The sequence below is a fragment of the Trachemys scripta genome, chromosome 5, assembly GCF_013100865.1.
Source record: "Trachemys scripta elegans isolate TJP31775 chromosome 5, CAS_Tse_1.0, whole genome shotgun sequence".
Classification (NCBI taxonomy): Eukaryota; Metazoa; Chordata; order Testudines; family Emydidae; genus Trachemys; species Trachemys scripta.
This window is the reverse complement of record NC_048302.1, coordinates 28,889,259-28,912,573: the sequence shown is the minus strand read 5'-3', so window position 1 is coordinate 28,912,573 and position 23,315 is coordinate 28,889,259.

Sequence of the window (23,315 nt, the reverse complement as noted above, 5' to 3'; positions counted from 1 at the left end):
ACATCTATTAAAACCATGAGTGCCTCTCCCTTCCTCCCCCTGACCTAACCCATGCACTCTTGAATACAGTACTGATATCTCACTAAAGGACCACTGAAGGGTTACCAGCCTACCTCCCTAGTTGTTAAGGTCACAGTTTTGTCTCCTTGCTACATAAAAAGTAGGTCCACCTAAAGGAATGACTGTGATAGTCACTTTTTTTTTGGGGGGGGGGGGCGGGGGGGAGAGGCAGGGGTGGACAACTGCTGCACCTTGTCCTTGGATTCCTGCTTTCTTCAAATTTTTTAAACTGTAACTAAGTCATCCAGTTTTCCTTGATCTTTGAAGCAACATAAGAAGTGAATCCACGGCACCCAGAATAAAGGGTATTAGCCAACTTCCTCAATATTTTTTCTGTCTACATAGTTCCTTGAATTATCTGCCTACAACTGCTGAGCACATTTAGTAACTAGACTAAACAGTTAGATTCAATACAACAAGAATAGAACATAGTGACATTCACTGTCCCACCTGTCACTTTTGTCTCACACTTCTCTCTAGGATGCCCCCACCCCCCTCTCTCTCGCCTCAGAGAAACTTTTCTTTTCCTAAATATCAGTGAGCTTTAATCTCAGCCCTGAGAATCATCCCTAATTACAAATTCCTACTTTTAAAACACTGTCTTATATTACTCTGTACAGAATAAATTAATGAAATCACACTGTTTTGAACATGTTAGTTTAAAACCTCCAGGTATTTTTTTTTCTTTTTTCCTCCTGCCTTTGCCTTTTTCTCAGCCCATTCAGCTCTGCCCAGCCCAGCCTAACCTTTTCCCAGCAGTGTGGTGCAATTTACCCTTTTAAAGGAAGAACAGTTTTTTTCATCAGTTTCACCTGGGAAAATCCCCACACACATGCATCTGATCAGGTTTTAACAGTAATTAAACAAATTGACAGCAGGTTTAACATATCTTTCAGTCCTGAGTGAAGAAAACATTTGGTTACTGCAGACAAACCCTAAATTCTTTTGAATCAAAGTTCCTCTGAATAAAATCTTCTTTAAAAGTAGATGAAGTTAAAATGCTGTAAAGATAATGTGAAAAAAATCAAGCAAGAGAATGTCACTCAGGCACATTCTCTGTAATTTCTTACCCTGCTGTTAATGCAGCAGTCAAAAGATTAACAAGCTGAAATAGTTTGAATTGTGTGTATTCAGCTATGATGTTTTTTTAAAGCTGCAATAAGGCTCAAAATGTGCCTACTTACAACTTAACTGCTCAAAGTTTTGAGGGCAGATCTGAGCATTTGACCAATACTGTAAATATTTGCAGGATCAAACCCTAAATTATCCTAATCTGAAAGAGAGACAGCTTTTGGAGTGTTGTGTAAAATGATGTCAGATAGTGACTGTGTGAGCCTGGGGAAACCTATTGTTGGAGTGGACACAAACAGTGAATCTCAAATTATTTTTTACAAGTCAAACTAAAATAGGATAGCTTTTGTGTAGGGGTAGTTTCCTCTTGTTTTCTGGTATTTGACTTCCTCTGCAGCTTTAAAAATAGAATATTTCCTTTTGATGAATGAGTTTGTGTTGTAACATGTTTTTAGATTTGAACTCAGATATGGTTCTGCTGACTAACTCTTTAATAGCAGGTATCCCTACAACCAGAAAAGTAATGTAGCCAGTGTGTTTCACAAATAATACATGTAAAAACATAAGCAAAATGCCCCTCAGGTCTTGCCAGCTCAGACTCCAGTTTCCCTTATATTTCATACTGAAAACCATTAACTGTTACGGGTAGATCTGCAAAGTCGTCTGAATACATACACTATACGTGTGTGGATGCTGAAAGATACACACATAAAGAAGGATATTACTGACAGTCACCAGGATTGGAAGCCCAGATCCACTAAGGGCCTTAGGTATTGCAATGCTAAGCATAGCAGCGCCTAACTTTTAAGCACCAGGTCAAGCAGCTTAGATGCCTGATTAGTTTCTTGCAGGAATGCTTTAGGCACCTGCCTCATTCCACAAAAAACAGCTGGCACAGGAGGAGGAGCCCACTGATTAAAGCACTTACCTGGGATGTGGGAGAGCCAGGTTCAAGTCTCTCCTTCTCCTGACAGGGAGAAAGGATTTGAAGAGGGGATCTCCCACTGTCCCATTGCAGATAAAGAGGCATTTGGGGAAAGAGTGGGAATCACACTATAGCCTGGTGGTTAAGGCATCCCTGTGGAAGACCTAGGGTCCAGTCTCCCTGTTCTAATAACTCTTTAATTATTTAGCCACAGTTGAATAGCATCAACAGGAGAGACTGAGGTACCATCCTCCCCACATAAGATTATCCTATAGCTTAGTGGTTTGAGCTCTTGCCTGAGTGGTAGGAGATGTCTATTCTAATCCTCTCTCTTCCTCAGGCAGAGGGAATATTTGAACCTGGGTCTCCCTCATCCCAGGTGAGTGCTCTAACCACTGTGCTAAAAGTTATAAGGTGGACACCAGAACTACCAGCTATCATCAGATTTTGGATAGGACCCTATCCAATAGGCAGCATCTGAGCATGCCTACTGGATCTGGCCCCCGTATTTGAGAGGCATTTGTCCGCTTATTTTCCCCTAGCTTCTGAATTGCTCTGGGGATTAGATGGGAGAGAGGCATCCAGACGCCTGGAGGGAGGCAGCAGTGTGCATGCCCAGAGGCAGGAACATAGATGCCTAGGGAACTTTTACCCTTAAAAGTTAGGTGGTGAGTGAGTTTAGGTGCCTACAAGGTTTGGCAGGAGTTTTGTGGATCACAGTGGAGCCTAAAACTGGGATTTAGGTGCCTAAACCCAAGATTTTGCTGCCTAAATGTGGAGATTAGGCACTTAAATATCTTTACGGATCAGGGCTGGGAAGACCAAAGGGAACATGATCCCAATGGCAGAAGAAAAGCAATTTCAATGGATGGAGCAGAAGAGTGAGTATCAACAACAGAGGTTGGTGGCTGTGGGGATTGGGGAATTCCATTGAGTGTTCACTATACTTTGAGTATAAACAACACATTGTTTTCTTATTATAACCTCTTTCTCAATTTGCTCCTGTACAACATTTGTAAAACTGTACTCTTCCATGTGTACTTTATATTTGTTCTGAATAAGATAAACACATGAAATCATTAAGCTTGGTACTGGTAGGGATGTGTAAAATCAGATGCTGATCCTTCCATGGATTTTTATGGTATTACTGAATTTTACTAGTGCTAATGATGTAAAATTCTTCAGTCCTCCAGCAGATAGGACAATGATCAGTTCAGTTCTTGTATTTATGAACCAAAGCAGATTAGAAATTGCAAAGTGCTGATCTAGACAAAACAAGGATATTGCACCACTGAAGCAAAGAAAGATATTTTCATTATTTTTAAAAATGCTTTTCAGATTATTTTTTCCCCTCTAGATTACTTTGTAATTTATTCCTTTTCTCTTGGAACCATTCTATTTCTGTCTCTTTTCCTCTTCTCATGCATCACATCTGTAGATGAGGTGCTACAAGGCTTCTATTTTCCTGTCTTTCTATATGGTTTTTATCCCGTTATCCTTGATATCCTATATATATATCTCAGATATCATCCTATCTCTATGCCATAGGACAGGCCAAGTTGGAAAATCAAATATTAGTGTTTCTCTCCCAAGCTCTGCCCCCAGATCAGACTGGGTCCATAAACCAAGCACTATCATTGAGAGTTAATGCCCATATACAAGTATGGGGGCAGTTTTTCCCCCTCTTAGACCTATTTTTTCATAATCTCTGTGGACTCAGGTGAACATTACTGCATCCGTTTACACTTAGGGCTAGATTCACAATGGGCGGGGGATTAGGCAGCAACTGCCCCTTTAAGGAGCCTAAGGCCAACATTTAGACACCAATGGCAATCACAAAACCATTGCTCAGCTGCCACCTAATTCTGTCCCCACCTAAGTTCCCTCAGTTGCCTAAGTTTCTGCTGGTAGGCCTGCACACAACCAGCTAAGTCCTGAAACTGCTGAATAGCTCAGCACCTAACTCACACCTACACCCAACAGGATTCACAGACTGGGCATTCCCCATCAATCTTGTCTGTGAGGGAGCTTACCTCCCCCCCCCCCCAACAGTCAATGAGGACATACTGCCCTAACTCCCATTTATACCCAATACCCTGGGGATTAGAGTACTCACCTGAGATGTGGCAGACCCAGGTTCAAATTCCTACTCTGCTTGATTTAGAGCAGGTACTTGAACTCAGGTGTTTCATTTTCCAGGTAAGTGCCTTAGCCAATGGGCTATAAAGTCACTAGCTCTGTCTCTCTAGCCTACTGAGTTATTTAATACAAAGTGGAACAGCTTCAATAGTCAAGACTGAGAGATACCCATCCAGAATAGCCAGCCCAGTAATTAGTCCCTGTTGGTGAATCCAGCCCTTTGAAGCAACCACAGAGCTAGAGACTTATTTTTTTAATGGGAGTTGAGAATCTAGAATGGAGGTTCTCAGTCTCAGGGTTGTGACTGCGAGGGAGGCCAGGAACAGATCTTAGGGAGTTGGAGGCCCACCTGTTCTTCCCATATTGATAAAAGGGAGGAGTTCCCAGCTAAATGTGAATTCTGGGCTGATCTGGGTAGAGAAATGGTATGTGATGCTGTAATTAAAAGGGCAAGCAAGAACCTTAGTTGTATAAGTAGGGAGCTGACATTACCTATGTACTCTTGATTTGTGAGACCATTACTAGAATAGTGTATCCAGTCCTGGTGTCCACACTTCAAAAAGGATGTTGAAAAATTGGAAAGAATTCAGAAAAGAGTTAGAAGAATGATTCTAGGGATAGAAAACATGCTTTATAGTTAAAGAAGCTCACTATAGTGAGTGAACAAGTTCAATCTATTTAGTTTAGCCAAGAGAAAGTTATGAGGTGATTTGATCATAATTCTACAGGTACCTACATGGGGAAGAGATTTCTAATAGTAGGCAACTCTTTAATCTAACAGAAAAATGTGTAATGAGATCCAGTGAATGAAAGCTGAGGCAAGACAAATTCAGGCAACAAAAATAAAGCAACATTTTTTTTTAATCAATGAGAGAAATTAACCATTGGAGCAATTTACCTAGGCATGTGGTAGATTCTCCATCAAATGAAGACTTTAAATCAAGACAGGATATCTTTCTGAAAGATATGCTATAATGCAACCGGCAGTTATAGACTTGATGTAGAAGTTAGTGGATGAGGGTTTATGGTCCGTGTTATGTGGAGATCAGACAGATTATCATAATGGTTCCTTCTGGCCTTAAAATATAAATCTATGAATGGAAAAGGGGGTTAAGGTATGGAAAAGGATGGGAACCTGTATTCAAGAGCAAAATATGGCAGCCTCCAAAAATTGTGCCAGTGAGCTAGCCCAATTTGATTACTGGTTTGCTCAAGGAAATCTCAGAAATCTCATATACATGTGATATGGTCAGAAAACATCAGTGATCCTGGTAACTAGTAAAGATGAGAGAAGCCCTTTAGGTTTGGTTTCACTCAAATGTATACCCAGACCTTTTGTACGTAACAAAATTAAGTTGTAAACTTCACAAAAACTAGCTTTGCCCAGAAGTAATTCTCTTTGGGATAATTACTTAACAATAGTCTTTACCCAATGTTTGTGTGATATATTTAGAGTTGTCAGATAGGTTTATGTTGAGGCAATTTTGGGCAAGCCAGATACCTGACATACTGAGGTAGCAGTCTTGTCCAAACTTGTATCAACATCACCCAACAATCTGCACTCTGTTTTACACTTATAAATACTTAAATAATATGCTTGTCTGCTAGCTAATACACAGGGCACTGAGGTTCTTTCTGGCCTCTGGCACAAAGGGGCTGGAAAACTGGTGGATTTCTGCAACTGGGAATTGTGCCAATATGCTACAGAATCAGCACAGCCAGCTCTATGCAACTGTCTTCCCAGCTTCTGGTATAGGGAGTGATGCTGGGGGCATTCCCAGGAAAAAGGGCCATGACCAGAACGCTGTTGTGCTCCAGCTAGGGGACCACTCCCTGGCAGAAGATACTGGGCATAGTTGAAGATTGAGCCCCTTAACTTTCAGAATGGCCTGACTTTTGAGAACTTTATTTTGCACCTTACTGTTACATTAATGCTAGTGAGTGTGTGTGGGTGTGTGCGCTCACATGTGTGCATCATGGGAGGGAAGAGGGTTGCATCTAATATACAGCATAAAGATCCTCCATAGCACAAATGAATGGTCAAACATCTGAATCTTTTTTTGATTAATTAAAAAAAAAGTTGCTAGAGATAAAATATTTAAATCAGTAATATTTGGGGAAAAATAAAAAGTTACTCTAACCTCTAAGACCAGTATTTCAGGTAACAAACCCACATCAACTTTAGGGAAAGATGCTGATACTGTAACTAAATCTAATTAAGAAGGTGAGAAATTACAATCATTATGAAATGAGACAAAAAAAATCTCCATCTCTAACATAAAGATCAGTTATGATGTAATTACAGAAGAGTATTCAAGGACTCTAGTCAAGTTTGAAGTTCATTAGGGATTGAGATAATGATCTTTTGAAGAAGCAATTTGTCAAATTTGTCACATTACTATTAGGGCTGTCAATTAATTGCAATTAACTCACACGATTAACTCAAAAAAATTAATCGCGATTAATCGCAGTTTTAATCGCACTGTTAAACAATAGAATACCAATTGAAATTTAATAAATATTTGTGGATGTTTTTTCTACATTTTCAAATATGTTGATTTCAATTACAACACAGAATACGAAGTGTACTGTGCTCACTTGATATTAACATTTTTATTACAAATATTTGCACTGTAAACATGATAAATAAAAGAAAGTATTTTTCAATTCACCTCATACAAGTACTATAGTGCAATCTTTATTGTGAAAGTGCAATTTACAAGTGTAGATTTTTTTTGATTACATAACTGCACTCAAAAACAAAACAATGTAAAACTTTAGAGCCTAAAAGTCCACTTAGTCCTACTTCTTGTTCAGCCAATCACTAAGACAAACAAGTTTGTTTACATTTACAGGAGATAATGCTGCCCTCTTCTTATTTACATGACCAGAAAGTGAGAACAGGCATTCACATGGCACTTTTGTAGCTGGCATTGTAAGGTACTTACATGCCAGTTATGCTAAACATTCATATGCCCCTTTATGCTTCGGCCACCATTCCAGAGGACATGCTTCTACACTGATGATGCTCTTTAAAAAAATGCATTTAATTAAATTTGTGACTGAACTCCTCAGGGGGAGAGGTCTCCTGCTCTGTTTTACCTACATTCGGCTACATATTTCATGTTATAGCCATTTCGGATGATAACCCAGCACATATTTGTTTATTTTATGAACACTTTCACAGCAGATTAGACAAAACGCAAAGAAGGTACCAATGTGAGACTTCTAACGATAGCTACAGCACTCGACCCAAGGTTTAAGAATCTGAAGTGCCTTCCAAAATTTGAGAGGGACGAGGTGTGGAGCATGGTTTCAGAAGTCTTAAACAAGCAACACTCCAATGTGGAAACTACAGAACCCGAACCACCAAAAAAGAAAATCAATCTTCTGCTGGTGTCATCTGACTTAGATGATGAAAATGAACATGCATCAGTCCGCACTGCTTTGAATAGTTATCGAGCAAAACCCATTAACAGTATGGACGCTTGTCCCCTGGAATGGTGGTTGAAACATGAAGGGACATATGAATCTTTACCACATCTGGCATGTAAATATCTTGCAACACTGGCTACAACAGTGCCAGGCGTAGGCCTGTTCTCATTTTCAGGTGACATTGTAAAGAAGAAGTGGGCAACATTATATCCCCAAATGTAAACAAACTTGTTTGTCTGAGCAATTGGCTGAACAAGAAGTAGGACTGAGTGGACTTGTAGGCTTGAAAGTTTTACATTGTTTTATTTTTGAATGCAGTTTTTTTGTACATAATTCTATATTTGTAAGTTCAACTTTCATGATAGAGATTGCACTATAATACTTGTGAATAGAAAATATTATTTATTTCGGATTTTACAGTGCAAATACTTGTAATCAAAAATAAATATAAGGTGAGTGCTGTACACTTTGTATTCTGTTGTAATTGAAATCAATATATTTGAAAATGTAGAAAACATAAGAACATAAGAATTGCCGTACTGGGTCAGACTAAAGGTCCATCTAGCCCAGTATCCTGTCTACTGACAGTGGCCAATGCCAGGTGCCCCAGAGGGAGTGAACCTAACAGGTAATGATCAAGTGATCTCTCTCCTGCCATCTATCTCCACCGTCTGACAAACAGAGGCTAGGGACACCATTCCTTACCCATCCTGGCTAATAGCCATTAATGGACTTAACCTCCATGAATTTATCCAGTTCTCTTTTAAACCCTGTTATAGTCCTAGCCTTCACAACCTCCTCAGGTAAGGAGTTCCACAAGTTGACTGTGTGCTGTGTGAAGAAGAACTTCCTTTTATTTGTTTTAAACCTGCTGCCTATTAATTTCATTTGGTGTCCCCTAGTTCTTGTATTATGGGAATAAGTAAATAATTTTTCCTTATTCACTTTCTCCACATCACTCATGATTTTATATACCTCTATCATATCCCCCCTTAGTCTCCTCTTTTCCAAGCTGAAAAGTCCTAGCCTCTTTAATCTCTCCTCATATGGGACCCGTTCCAAACCCCTAATCATTTTAGTTGCCCTTCTCTAAACCTTTTCTAGTGCCAGTATATCTTTTTTGAGATGAGTAGACCACATCTGTATGCAGTATTCAAGATGTGGGCGTACCATCGATTTGTATAAGGGCAATAAGATATTCTCCATCTTATTCTCTATCCCCTTTTTAATGATTCCTAACATCCTGTTTGCTTTTTTGGCAGCCTCTGCACACCATGTGGACATCTTCAGAGAACTATCCATGATGACTCCAAGATATTTTCCTGATTAGTTGTAGCTAAATTAGCCCCCATCATATTGTATGTATAGTTGGGGTTATTTTTTCCAATGTGCATTACTTTACATTTATCCACATTAAATTTCATTTGCCATTTTGTTGCCCAATCACTTAGTTTTGTGAGATCTTTTTGAAGTTCTTCACAGTCTGCTTTGGTCTTAACTATCTTGAACAGTTTAGTATCATCTGCAAACTTTGCCACCTCACTGTTTACCCCTTTCTGCAGATCATTTATGAATAAATTGAATAGGATTGGTCCTAGGACTGACCCTTGGGGAACACCACTGGTTACCCCTCTCCATTCTGAAAATTTACCATTTATTCCTACCCTTCAAAGAACTCTAATAGATTAGTAAGACATGATTTCCCTTTACAGAAACCATGTTGACTTTTGCCCAACAATTTGTTCTTCTAGATGTCTGACAATTTTATTCTTTACTATTGTTTCAACTAATTTGCCTGGTACTGACGTTAGACTTATCGGTCTGTAATTGCTGGGATCACCTCTAAAGCTCTTTTTAAATATTGGCGTTACATTAGCTATCTTCCAGTCATTGGGTACGGAAGCCGATTTAAAGGAGAGGTTACAAACCATAGTTAATTTTTCCACAATTTCACATTTGAGTTCTTTCAGAACTCTTGGGTGAATGCCATCTGGTCCCTGTGACTTGTTACTGTTATGTGTCGCAGCCCTATGCTCTGTCATGGCGTCTGGATGGCCAATTGTCGGTCAGAGGGTCACATCGGTGCCGTGTGCAGCGCCTTGGTGTCGTGTGCAACACATTGGGGCTGTGTGATCATTCTCGATCCTTCTGCCTGGTCAATTGTAGGTCACATTGGTACCGTGTGATACAATTCCAGCGTGCAGTGTGCATAAGCTTAGCGTGCCGGGTGCAGTATCTGTTTATGTAGAGGGCACCAGCTCGGAGCCTGGTTGGTGTAGGAGCGGGGAATCAATTAGATGCTAGCACGAGCAAGGGTCTTCGAATAAAACTATGTTCCTCGCCTAAATCAGCAGGAGTGTCCGCGTGTTAGCTGGAAGGCCTGATCACCCTTTCAGCCAGGATCTCCTCCGGATTTAGCCGGCTCGTGTCATGTCATCTCGGGTTACATCTCATCATGTCCCTGGTATCTGTACTGCTGGTCAGCTGCGCCTGGAGTGTGCTATGTACATATTAATTTTTGTAGATATACTGTTTGTTAGCCCTTTTTTCTTTATTACTTGGTACCAAATCTCATGTGTAGTGTATAGAGGACAAATTGTTACAGTTTACTCAGTTTTGTATGTTTGTTCTGATTTGTCAGTAAATAGTTGGTTGTAAATTATCTAATTCCTTGTTGTTAAGTGTACATAGACTGTTTTATATTATTGCTCTGGTGATATTTTCAGTTGGTTACTTGTTCCTATTTCAATTGAATTTGTACTGTTAGTTGGTAAAGATGCTCCTCCCCAGCCCAAGTTGTGATTCATCCCCCATTAATAAACGGCCACCTGTTTTGAATTACAATCTGCCTCTGTCTCAATTTTCCTCTTCCACTCGAATCCTCATTCGAACCTGTATTTGTCTGGGACATTACGTTTATTAATTAATTCCAAAACCTCCTCTAGTGACACCTCAATCTGTGACCATTCCTCAGATTTGTCACCTACAAAGTACGGCTCAGGTTTGGGAATCTCCTTAACATCTTCAGCCATGAAGACTGAAGCAAAGAATTTATTTAGTTTCTCAGCAATGACTTTATCATATTTAAGTGCTCCTTTTATATCTCGATCGTTCAGGGGCCCCACTGGTTGTTTAGCAGGCTTCCTGTTTCTGATGTACTTAAAAAACATTTTGTTATTACCTTTTGAGTTTTTGGCTAGCTGTTTCTCAAAGTCCTTTTTTTATTATATTTTTACACTTAATTTGGCAGTGTTTATGCTCCTTTCTATTTACCTCACTAGGATTTGACTTCCGCTTTTTAAAAGATGCCTTTTTATCTCTCACTGCTTCTTTTACATGGTTGTTAAGCCACGATTGCTCTTTTTTAGTTCTTTTACTGTGTTTTTTAATTTGGGGTATACGTTTAAGTTGGGTCTCTATTATGGTGTCTTTGAAAAGTGTCCATGCAGCTTGCAGGGATTTCACTCTAGTCACTGTACCTTTTAATTTCTGTTTAACTAACCTCATCATTTTTGCATAGTTCCCCTTTCTGAAATTAAATGCCACAGTGTTGTGCTGTTGAGGTGTTCTTCCCACCACAGGAATGTTAAATGTTATTATATTATGGTCACTATTTCCAAGCGATCCTGTTAAGTTACTTCTTGGACCAGATCCTGCGCTCCACTCAGGACTAAATCAAGAATTACCTCTCCCCTTGTAGGTTCCTGTACCAGCTGCTCCAAGAAGCAGTCATTTAAAGTATCGAGAAATTTTGTCTCTGCATTTCATCCTGAGGTAACATGTAATCTGTCAATATGGGGATAATTGAAGTCCCCCACTATTATTGAGTTATTTATTTTGATAGCCTCTCTAATCTCCCTTAGCATTTCATCATCACTATCACTGTCCTGATCAGGTGGTCGATAATAGAACCCTACTGTTATATTCTTATTAGAGCATGGAATTACTATCCATAGAGATTCTATGGAACATGTGGATTCATTTAAGATTTTTACTTCATTTGATTCTACATTTTCTTTCACATATAGTGTCACCCCCGCATGACCTGTTCGGTCCTTCCAATATATTTTGTACCCCGGAATGATTGTGTCCTAGTGATTGTCCCAACTCCACCAGGTTTCTGTGATGCCTATTATATCAATATCCTCCTTTAACACAAGGCACTCTAGTTCACCCATCTTATTATTTAGACTTCTAGCATTTGTGTACAAGCACTTTAAAAACTTGTCACTGTTTATTTGTCTGCCCTTTTCTGATGTGGCAGATTCTTTTTTATGTAAATATTTCTTGTCTGATCTGGCCCATTCTTTATTCTCTTCTATCCTCTCCTCCTGAATAAAACCTAGAGAATTGCTATTCTAACCTCTCCTCTAAGAGAAGTCTCTGTCCGATCCATGTGATCCTCTGCAGCAATCGGCTTTTCCCCATCTTTTAGTTTAAAAACTGCTCTGCAACCTTTTTAATATATTAAGTGCCAGCAGTCTGGATTCACTTTGGTTTAGGTGGAGCCCATCCTTCCTGTATAGGCTCCCCCTATCCCAAAAGTTTCCCCAGTTCCTAATAAATCTAAACCCCTCCTCTCTACACCACTGGCCAAGGCCAGCTCTAGGCACCAGCAAAACAAGCTGGTGCTTGGGGCGGCACATTTTTAGGGGCAGCATTCTGGCGCGGGCCATGGCGCCCCTAAAAATGTGCCTAGGCTGCCCTAACTCACCTCTGCTGCTGCCGCTTGTGTGCCGCTGCTCACCCTCCCTCCCAGGCTTTCAAACCCAGGAGGGAGGAGGAGATCCCAAGCGGCTGCGGCCCGCGAAACAGCTGATTCATGCACCGCGGGCGCTAAGGATCTCCTCTTCCCTCCCGGGTTTGAGAGCCTGGGAGGGAGGAGGAGCAGCGGCGCGCGAATCATCTGTTTCGCGTGCCGTGGCCGCTCGGGATCTCCCCCTCCCTCCCAGGTTTGAGAGCCTGGGAGGGTGGGGGAGACCCCGAGTGGCCGCGGCGCACGTGCTGCTTCTCCCTCTCCCTCCCTCCCTCGCCTGGGGGAGGAGGCAGGGCTGGGGATTTGGGGAAGGGGCAGAGTTGAGGCGGGGCCGGGGGTGGGGTAAGAAAAAAATGGGGGGCGGCCAAAATTGTTTTTGCTTGGGGTGGCAAAAATCCTAGAGCCAACCCTGCCATTGGCTCATCCACGCATTGAGACTCTGAAGCTCTGCCTGTCTACCTGGCCCTGCGCGTGGAACTGGAAGCATTTCTGAGAATGCTACCATAGAGGTCCTGGATTTCAGTTTCTTTTCTAGCAGCCTAAATTTGGGCTCCAGAACGTCTCTCCTACCCTTCCCTATGTCATTGGTACCTACACGTACCACAACCACCAGCTCCTCCCCAGCACTACACATAAGTCTATCTAAATGCCTCAAGAGATCCGCAACCTTCGCACCAGGCAGGCAAGTCACCAGGGCCGGCTCCAGGGTTTTGGCCACCCCAAGCAGCCAAAACAAAAAAAAAGCCGTGATCGCAATCGCGATCTGCGGCGGCAATTCGGTGGGAGGTCCTTTGCTCGCAGCGGGAGTGAGGGACCTACCACAGAATTGCCGCCGAATACCCCTCTCCGGAGCGGCCGCCCCAAGCACCTGCTTGCCAGGCTGGTGCCTGGAGCCGGCCCTGTAAGTCACCCTATGGTACGGTTCTCCCGGTCATCACAAACCCAGCTATCTGTGTTTCTAATGTAAGTTGGCCACTTCTGTTCAACTGATATATAAATGTTTGACAGGAGGAGCCACAAAACATGCAGTAACTATTGTTTGCAGTAGCGTGATTCTCAACCATGTATACAGGAAGAAACATAAGAATTGTACAAGCTCCTAAAGCGCGCACGTGTGTGTGTGTGTGTATATGTATATATATATATATATATGTATATATGTGTATATATATATATAAAATGAACGTGCATATTAAAAGTCACTTCACCAGCAATAGTATGAAAAACACCCTAATATGTACCCCCTCATAAACAATTGGTTGATTTAATAACAAACATAAGTGTGCATGATGGATAAACATGATTTTTTACAACAATTGATTTGCAGAGGAAAAGACACGCTATCTGGTCACCCTAGCTGTTAAGTGTGAAAAATTGGGACAGGGGGTGGGGGGTAACAGGACCCTATATAGGAAAAAGCCCCAAATATCGGGACTGTCTCTATAAAATTGGGATATCTGGTCACCCTAATAACAGCACCCACTATATAACAGATGTTGCCCTTTAGCTATGGTAGATGCTTGGCACAACACAATATTTATGTTTTATCTCTGCATGTATACATTTTAGCTGTAGCTCTAAGATAAAGCGCTAATATAGCGTGGGATTTTGTTTCTACTTATAAGTGATTTTATGTTAGCAATCCAATTTCTCCATTATTGTAGCACTTGACTACTAGTTTCTTATAAACAGGAATATTGACATGGACAACAACATTCTTACATTAAGGAAGAGTTCTTAAGTTATAATACATCAAGAAGATAAATTAACCAGTTTTGTCACCATTGAAAAGGAACCACCTGAAGGGATGCCTAATGCTTGCTGAACTCATTTGCACAATTCAACAGAATATGGTGAGAGAGAATGAGAATGAAGGCCAAAAATCACTGCTCTTTGTGACCACTCTTTCAAAACAAACAAAAAAAAGAGCCCTTTTGCAACACAATAAACTGAAACAAAAAAGATTTTTGATGCAACCTTCATATATAGCCTCCTTTTCTATTAGATGCTTCTATTGTCATTGCAACATTGCTGCATTGAGAAGTCAACCTCAAACAACAGTTATGCCAAAAAGGCTGATTATAGTTATTTATGAGCCAAAGCTGATAACTGCTTGAGTAAAAAGCATTATAATTATATTTTCCTTTTATTGGGAAAGTTTCTCTTCAATTCATCTCTGTAAAAACTTCAGATTTTTAAAAAAAAATTACTTTATTTTTTTATCTGCTGAGGAACTTAGGTAAGTTTTTGCGTTGACATTTTGATGGGAAGAGATGCAATCAAATGTCAGGTTGAGTAATGAGCTGTACTGTATCGAGACAAGTATGCTTCCACCTAGTCTAAAAATACTTATACCTCTGGGAAAGGTGCCACATTATTTTTACTACTGGGTATCGCGGTCACTTTAAATCAGGGGTTCTCAAACTGAGGGTCGGGACCCCTCAGGGGTCACAAGGTTATTATATGGGGGGTCACAAGCTGTCAGCCTCCACCCCAACCCCGCTTTGCCTCCAGCATTTATAATGGTGTTAAATATATTTTAAAGTGTTTTTAGTTTATAAGGGAGGGTCACATTCAGAGGCTTGCTATGTGAAAGGGGTCACCAGTAAAAAAATTTGAGAACCACTACTTTAAATACCAGTGTCAAGTAAGGGATCTAAGATCCTTCTGCCAAAAACACATCCCCTCCTATCCAATACACTTTCCTCATTTCTGTATTTCTTTCCATTTGCCCCTCATTTATCCATCTTTTATCCCCAAATCATCTAGTTTTTGCATGTTGCTTACTTCATACCTCCAAACATACTCCCCGTCCTGCTACTCATTCAGCCTATCTACAAAACACTTTTCTCTCTTTCAGTTACTTTCGTGTCCCAAGTTCCCTTATTTTTCTCACAAGCCTCAGTTGCTCCTAGTTTTCCTCCCCTCCCCAATGTCTAATTTCTTTCCTGTCTCAGATGCTCCTGGTTTCTCCCATTCACCTTTCAATTGTCTCCTCACCCCTTGGCTCTTGGTTTCTTCTGCTCCCCAGTGCACATATATCTCAATGTTTTTATATATATGTGTGTGTGTGTGTGTGTATGTTGCCATGATATATATACTCCAAGTTACATAGTCTGAATTTGTGAAGGAGGAAGGATGAAACTTTGCTACTTCTCAGTTTTCATAGTTAAGGTAAAGATTCACCTCCCACTGAAATCAACAGAAGCCTTCCTTTCACTTCAGTAGAAGCTAGATCAAGTTCCAAATGAATTGTTCTTTCACTTTGCAGCTTGTTCACCTGCACATGAACTGCTACCTGTGGGGTATAACAGTAATTATTATCATCAGCTGTTACTGTAGCAACATTAGAGTCTTTTGATTCTGTCTCCTCTTATCTCTGCCATTAGCTCTTTGCTTGCTTAATACACACTTTGCATATATACACATGCACACACACCACCAGCTTATATAGCCTGTATTTTTACATTTATTTATATATAAAGCACCAAATTATTTTCAGAGAGATTTCTCCCCAATAATACTGACATCATATTGATATACAAATGATTAATGACAAGAGCATTTGGGACTGTACATAAAAATAGCATGATGGTTTGCTTGATATCACTTATGATAGGCTCAAACATTGGTCAAAACTGACACAGATACAGAGATGACACAATGTAACCACATAGTTACCATTAGCACAAGTTATTTAATGATAACTGAACAATAGCACAATTGAAAACAATGGTAATTACAAGAAATCAAATCCAATGCAAAATTAATTCTCATAAATGCTATAAAATTCAAATTGATTTTGCAGATTATATTAAATTCAAATTTATTAGAGTCATTAACCTTAGAAAAATAAATGTTTTACTCTGGCAGTAATGTAAGTGGACAATCAGCATAATAGACTAGAAAGAAACAGGCTCAGATAGAATGTAAAAATTCTAAGTGAAGTGGGCAAACATTTTCACACAGAAATGCTGGTTCTGCAAATTAATAGAATATTTTATACACCTTGAGTAATTACATGATAACTCATATCTCTGTTATCTTTTGATCCTCTGTGCATAGAGACACACGATTTAGTGGTCTGAGCACAGGAATGAGATCCAAGGCCTATGTAATAATCTTGGCTTCACATTGACTCCCTCTGTAGTTGCTCATCCCCTCTTCATGGATTGTATCTATAATGCAACTTCAACCACCTTGCGTTTAGCTGTGACACTCTGAGTACCTTTCTCGGACCTGAAGAAGAGCTCTGTGTAAGCTCAAAAGTTTGTCTCTCTCACCAACAGAAGTGGGTCCAATAAAAGATATTACCTCACCCACCTTGTCTCTCGAAGAATGTCAGTTTGTTAGCAGCTGCCAGACTGGCGAGCCAGCTGACTCCCACAGTTTGCCCATTATGGAGTCAAGCAATCCTGGAACCCAGCTGGCCTGGGACCCTGGAAGCCCTGGAGTCCCTGCCCAGGGGCTGCTCTGGACCCATGGACCCTGGAAGCTCAGGCTCCCCAGAAGCCTGCTGGCAGGTTTCTGTTAGAACACCACCGATGAATTGACAAAAGTTTCTCTGACCCTAACTGTTTTTGCAAGACAATTCGGGATTGATGAACCAGCATTTTCTGACAAAGTTGTTTTGGCAGAAAATTTCCAATCGGTCCTAACGCCAGGCGCTGGTATATGTGCCAATTTTCTCCCTTCGGTGAGATTAATTTTCTGTATCATTAATTGATCTCCACATCAGTAATATTTAATGATCCAGGAGTTTTAACTTGACATGCACTTTATGACAGAGATTTCACTTCTGTAGATAGTCAATCAGCAGAACACTGATTATCTTTGTTAAAGTGGCATGACTCATTTTTCAAGTAATTTCTCTGTGGTGTTCTTCTTTGCTCTTTCTTTGATGATAAAGTACATTCTGTGCCTGAGAAAGTGTGATATGACTTTGGGATCTATGGACATAAATTTTCATGGGATCACTGATGCACTTGAGTGTACCAGGCCAATTTGGCATTTCTGAACGGAATGCAAGATAAGCACTCTATCTTCAGTGCAGCTTCAGACGAAAAAGAAGAACGAGCAAAACTTCAGATAAACTCGGCCTTAGATCTATGAAGAATTACTTTTCAACATGTCATACGGAGGAAATGAAATTCTATAGAAACAAAAAATCCTCATCTCATAGGATTGTCTGAATTGGCCTGTTAAATAGTATTAATTGTCATTGTTGTTGTTTATTTTTTAAAAATTAACTAGAAAAGTATTGAAAAATTCCCTGCTCCAGTTATCTTACCAGTAGCTCTGAGTCAAATCCCATCCAATTATGAAAGGCAATTATTTCCTCCACTGCAGTTAGAAATCAACAAAAGAAATCAAGATGGTCAAATGATATTCGCAAATTGTTTATTTTAAATGTTTTACTTTTGCATATGGATTATACATGAAACATGCTTTTCATTATTTCCTCTGCTTTAGCAAGGAAGACAGAGTAACTCCAGAGAGTGATGGTATACAGCTCTGTAAGAACTTGTCTACACTATGGATTTTCTCAATTTCTCCCACTGTTACTCTTACATTAGCTCGACAAACAACGAGACAGATATACAACAAAAGGGGCTCACATGCATGTGTTTAAATTCTGGGATTGTGTACTCCTATTATCCCCCCTGTTCAAATTCAGTTAAATGCAGTGGCCCTATGAAATAGTACAGCAGGTGGGACCAGTGAATTAGAATGTTAGGCAATTGGATAAGCAGAATTGGATGCAAGTGTGCCATATAAACCTCTTGAAACCTAGGAAGGCCCAGGAGGGATTTTTTCATAGATTCTTATCTGCCTGAGCCAGAGTTGGGACCTCAGATTCCCAGGTTCCCTCCACAGAGGCAGCTGAACCCAGACATGTAGGGGAGAACCTTCAGCCAGCACAAAAAGTTCAAGTGCAGCAACTCCATAGTATTTTCACCTCTAGTGGGGCTAACCCACTTAACCTACCACCATTTCCAAATCATGCTGCAGCAGCAGATCAGAGGGACACATTGGCTTCTGCCCAGGAAGATGTGCAAAGTTGTGAAATGGGAACTCCAAGACACACTGGAACTGGGAGTTACCAAGGAGTCCCACAGCGATTGGAGAAGTCCTTTCATGTTGGTACCCAAACTAGATGACACTGCTTGGTTCTGTATTGATTTCAGAAATGTTAACACAATTTTGAAGTTTGATGTGTACCACAATCCCAGAGTGGATGAGCTGCCATATCATTTAGGCAAGCCAAAATACATCATCAAAATACAATCTTACAAAAAGATACTGGCAGATCCATCTTATGCCTGACTCCCACAAGAAGACTGCTTTCTCCACTCTGTAGGGGCTCTGTCAATTCCAAGCTATGCCTTTCCTGGACCTCCCTCCCGCCCCACCCCCCCTTGAATCTTTCAGTGGTTAATGGTCTGCATACGCCCACCACCTGTCCAAATTGCCACAACTTATTTGGATAACATGGTCATTTTACAGCTGCGACTGGGAGACTCACCTAAATCTATTGGTGGCTGTCTTCCAGACCAGTGGCTCTCAGCTTTTCCAGACTACTGTATCCCTTTCAGGAATCTGATTTGTCTTGCGTACTCTCAAGTTTCACCTCAATTCAAATCTACTTGCTTACAAAATCAGACATAAAAATACAAATGTCACAGCACATTATTACTGAAAAATTGCTCACTTTCTCATTTTACCATTTAATTATAAAATAAATCAATTGGAATATAAATATTGTACTTACATTTCGGTGTATAGTATATAGAGCAGTATAAACAAATCTGTCTGTATGAAATTTTAGCTTGTACTGACTTCGCTAGTGCTTTTTCCCTAGCCTGTTGTAAAACTAGGCAAATATCTAGATGAGTTGATGTACCTCCTGGAAGACCTCTGTGTACCCCCAGGGCTATGTGTTCCCCTGAGAGCCACTGTTCCAGACCATAGAATATGCTGGGTTGATGGCAAACTCAGCTAACTGCAAAATAGGAAAGGATGAAGCCACATACCTGGAATACACCCTGAAGAATGGCCAAATCCATCTTCTGGTTGATAGGTGCAGGCATTGAAACCACACTAGCTCAGAACTGATAAAATATATGTATTTCCCCTCCAGAACATAAGGTACACAGAATGTTTGTTTCTGTCTCTTACCTCTCAGAATCACAACAATAGCCTAGGCTGAAGTTGTTTCATTCAGTAAATTACTAAACTGACAGGGAGTGAATTAGCCCAGTATTTCAGTTATTGTACAAACTAAAGAACTTCTCCTACTCCCATTACATAACTTCCATTCATTTTAACAGAGGCAGGATCTGACCTATTTACATCAAGATAACTAAGCAGAAGATAGATTAGAAGTAGAGCTGTTCAGGAATCCTTTGACAATGTTTTTCTGTCAGAAAATACCAATTCATTGAAACTAAAGCTTTTCCTGGAAACTTGTATGTTTTGACAAAATTTTCATTGGGAAGGTTTCTCAGGTCCAGGATGGAATTGACAGACAGACAGAGAAAGAAACAGAGAGAGAGAGAGACACACACACACACAACCAATCCAACCCCACCACAGCCCACTGCTGAAGGAACTCATTTGGGATGTAGGACACCAACATTCAAGTTCCTGCTAGAGCAAGGAATTGAGCCTGGGTCTCCCACATCCCAGGTGAATGCCCTAACAACATGGACATAGCCTCTCTGTTTTTTCATTAAAAATTTGAAAGAACTCTGTTTCTTCCCAATGTGGAATGAAATCTCAACTTTTTTTGCAAAACAGAAATATTATTTTCTGGCCTGGCCTAATTAGAAGCTACCTATACGTTCTAAAGTCAATCATTAAAGAAACAGACCTACATGCATAACAGCAAACTACTCAGACATTTGACCATCTGACACCATCTGAATAGCAACACAGCTCCCTCTTCTCTAATGTAGGGACAGAAAGTCTCAGCCCTGAAAGTGGCTCTTCTGGGAGTGGCCACAATTATTGGCCCCTAGGAGTAAGTAAGTAGAGTGCGTGCAATGTTTGTTTGGCTGGCCATGGGATTTCTCTACAAGCTGCAAATTCTGTCCTGTTTCTTTGTTAAGGTTCAGCAAGATTTCTGGGGCAAATCTTTCAGGATGGGTACTTCTTTTAAGGTCATTGTAGAGGACACCAGACTTGGTAATTGAATTAACTGATAATATATTGAGTGGGTGATTATGGGCTCTAAATCTAGCTTGTCATAACAAGTGGTTCTGTGCTACTCATCTAGTTCTAGAAAGCAACTCTCATAAACCATGCTGTAAATATGTCCCATTAATTATCTATATTTAGTCCACCGAATGTTTAGTAAACAAGCATATTGCATGAAAAAGGATCTTTGTGCCTTTTGCCCAAAAGTTAATCTGTTTCTTTTGCTTATTCCCCATGTGAAGTAAATTAATCCTGCAAATGGTGACATGACATTTGGTTACCACGGAAACTATTGATACTACAAGTAAACTGAAGACAGTAGGACTAATTTTCTGCTGTCACTCCAGTGCAACCCATTTAAATTAATCTGGCTTGCCATCAAGAATGTAGCCTCATGATAGTTAGAGAATAAGCAGCAGAAGCAGATGAAATCTGAAGAAACAAAACTGTCTTCACCCAAATATCTTGAGCAATACAAACAAAGGAGAACTGCAGAAAATTTTTGATATTGAAATAAAATATTTTTCTAAGTAGAATGTCTTTCAAAGTTTTCCAAGTGCATCAGCTGCTGATCAATCTTTTTATGCTAGGAAAGATAATGAAAGTACAATAAAGGTGCATCACAGCTGCATCTAAAATAGATTTTTAATTAAATTTCAGCCCTGTTGTATGAAACAAGCTGTAAATTTTGACCAGTTTGGGGAAACAAACAAACAAAAAAACCACAAGCTTTCCCTCCCTCCCTCCCCCCAAAATGCAGAGGTTTTCATGTACAATAACCAAAAATGCTTCCTAATTATAAGAAAGTGCATGCTCACCATAGTTCCATTTCATAGTAATTAAAATGCCTGGGACCAGATTCACTTCTTAGACATGGTGATAAAAATCTGGAGTAACCCTATTCCCTTAAGGGACTACCATTATTGATTTCAGTCGATTGACACCAGCGTAACTAGGAGCAGACTCTGGTGCATTGTTCATGAAATTACAAAAATGAGACTTGGACTCCCTTGGCAAAGGACGAATGAAAGTGTTATGAGATCCTGCACCTCCACCAGTGATCCATACACAGAGCATGGGATTCATGCAAAGCCAAGGAATGAGTAGGCAAGAAGAATACTCCTTTCAGAGGTGCCTCCAGATTAGGGTAGAAGCACCCTGCTAAATTCTGTTGATAGATTTTTATTTAAACAAAATAGTTTATAAACAACTCACTTCAGTCACCAAAATGATTGTCAGCCTGACACCTCTCACCTGCGCTAAATTCACATATAGGACTGATGCTGGGCTAGGTATGGGAGCAATAGTTCACTATGTTGTGAGAATTCCTTTCAAGAATTACTTTCTGAAATGAAATCACTAAGGGTTTTCGGAGAGTTTCTTCATTGGTATATGCACTGCTTATTTCAACAACAGATAGCAATCAGAAGGATTTTAAATGTAGCTTTCCACCTGCTGTGCTCGTATCTAGTAGGCAGTAGATACTCAAGTGATACTTATTTCAGAATGTCACGTTCAAACCTGATAAGGGAAAATAGATCTTTTCAGTGTTTGGGGGTGTGTGGAAGCAGAATCTGCACTACAGATCTCTTTCACACCCACACATTGTAATAGGACACAGCAGGTTTGTGGTGCTATTTGTTATCTTCTTGCAGATGTCATTCCTAAAAATCAATTTTTCCTTCTTTGTTTCACCTGATTACAAGCTACCATGACACGTTTTTCTTACTATATTTTATTCTTTGTCCTAGCTAGAAATTTTGTAGATAGTAAGTTTTTAGTTAGGAGATAATGTAATTAACTCCTTAACTGCTGTGTTCCATTCCAGTAGAACATAATGACATAACAATGTTACTGTTTCATAGGTAGATTGGCATTCCCATAAGCTTGTATTGGGTGCCTGGTGTAGAGACAAGTTTTCTCCCATGTACGTACTATGTTGGGTAGCACTTACCTGGTTAGAGACTGGCTCTAGAGATTGATTCTAACATCTACTAGTTCTTTATTATACCTCTGATGCCCAAGCTAGACTCTGGAAGGAAATGATAGTGCCACTATCATTTATAATTCTGAAATCATCTTTGGAAGTTTTACAAAGAGCCTTGCCCAACAAAGGTGCTAAGAGGCATTTATAAGTAAAAGCATTGCCATCAGTGAGGATAAAACAAAGAGTACATTACTACACATGAAATGTTGAGAACACAATACACTGTCCAAAGTTCTGTTATCATTAACTCCAATTTACCCAATAATAGGGATATGGATTTTATATTTGTTTACCCTCTGTCTTCTCATCAGGATACCCTGGATATCTGTGCAACTCTAAATCTCACTCACTTGCTGTTATGCAATGAAAATACCATGCTCGTGCAATGGGCTTTACTAATTTGATAGCAGGTTTGAATCTGGCACATTCAACTCTAAAAGCATAAGCTTCGAGCACTTGAGCTAATGGACTGTCTCTGTTTAGTACAGCAGTAAGAGCAGACTCCTGAACCTCTTATGTGGACCAGCAAAGACAAAGACACATTCTCCTAGCGTGGGTGACATATGTCATTGCCTGGTGAAGCTTGTCTGGAGTGTCTGAGGTTTGTCTGCTATGCTGTTACATTTTCACATGGGAGACTTGGGAGTTAACTCTTGGACACAACATGGGGTTCTGCAGTTTGGCTTTGAGCTGGGTGATGACATCATCATAGTTATTAAGCTCTAACAGCAACTACCTTGAGC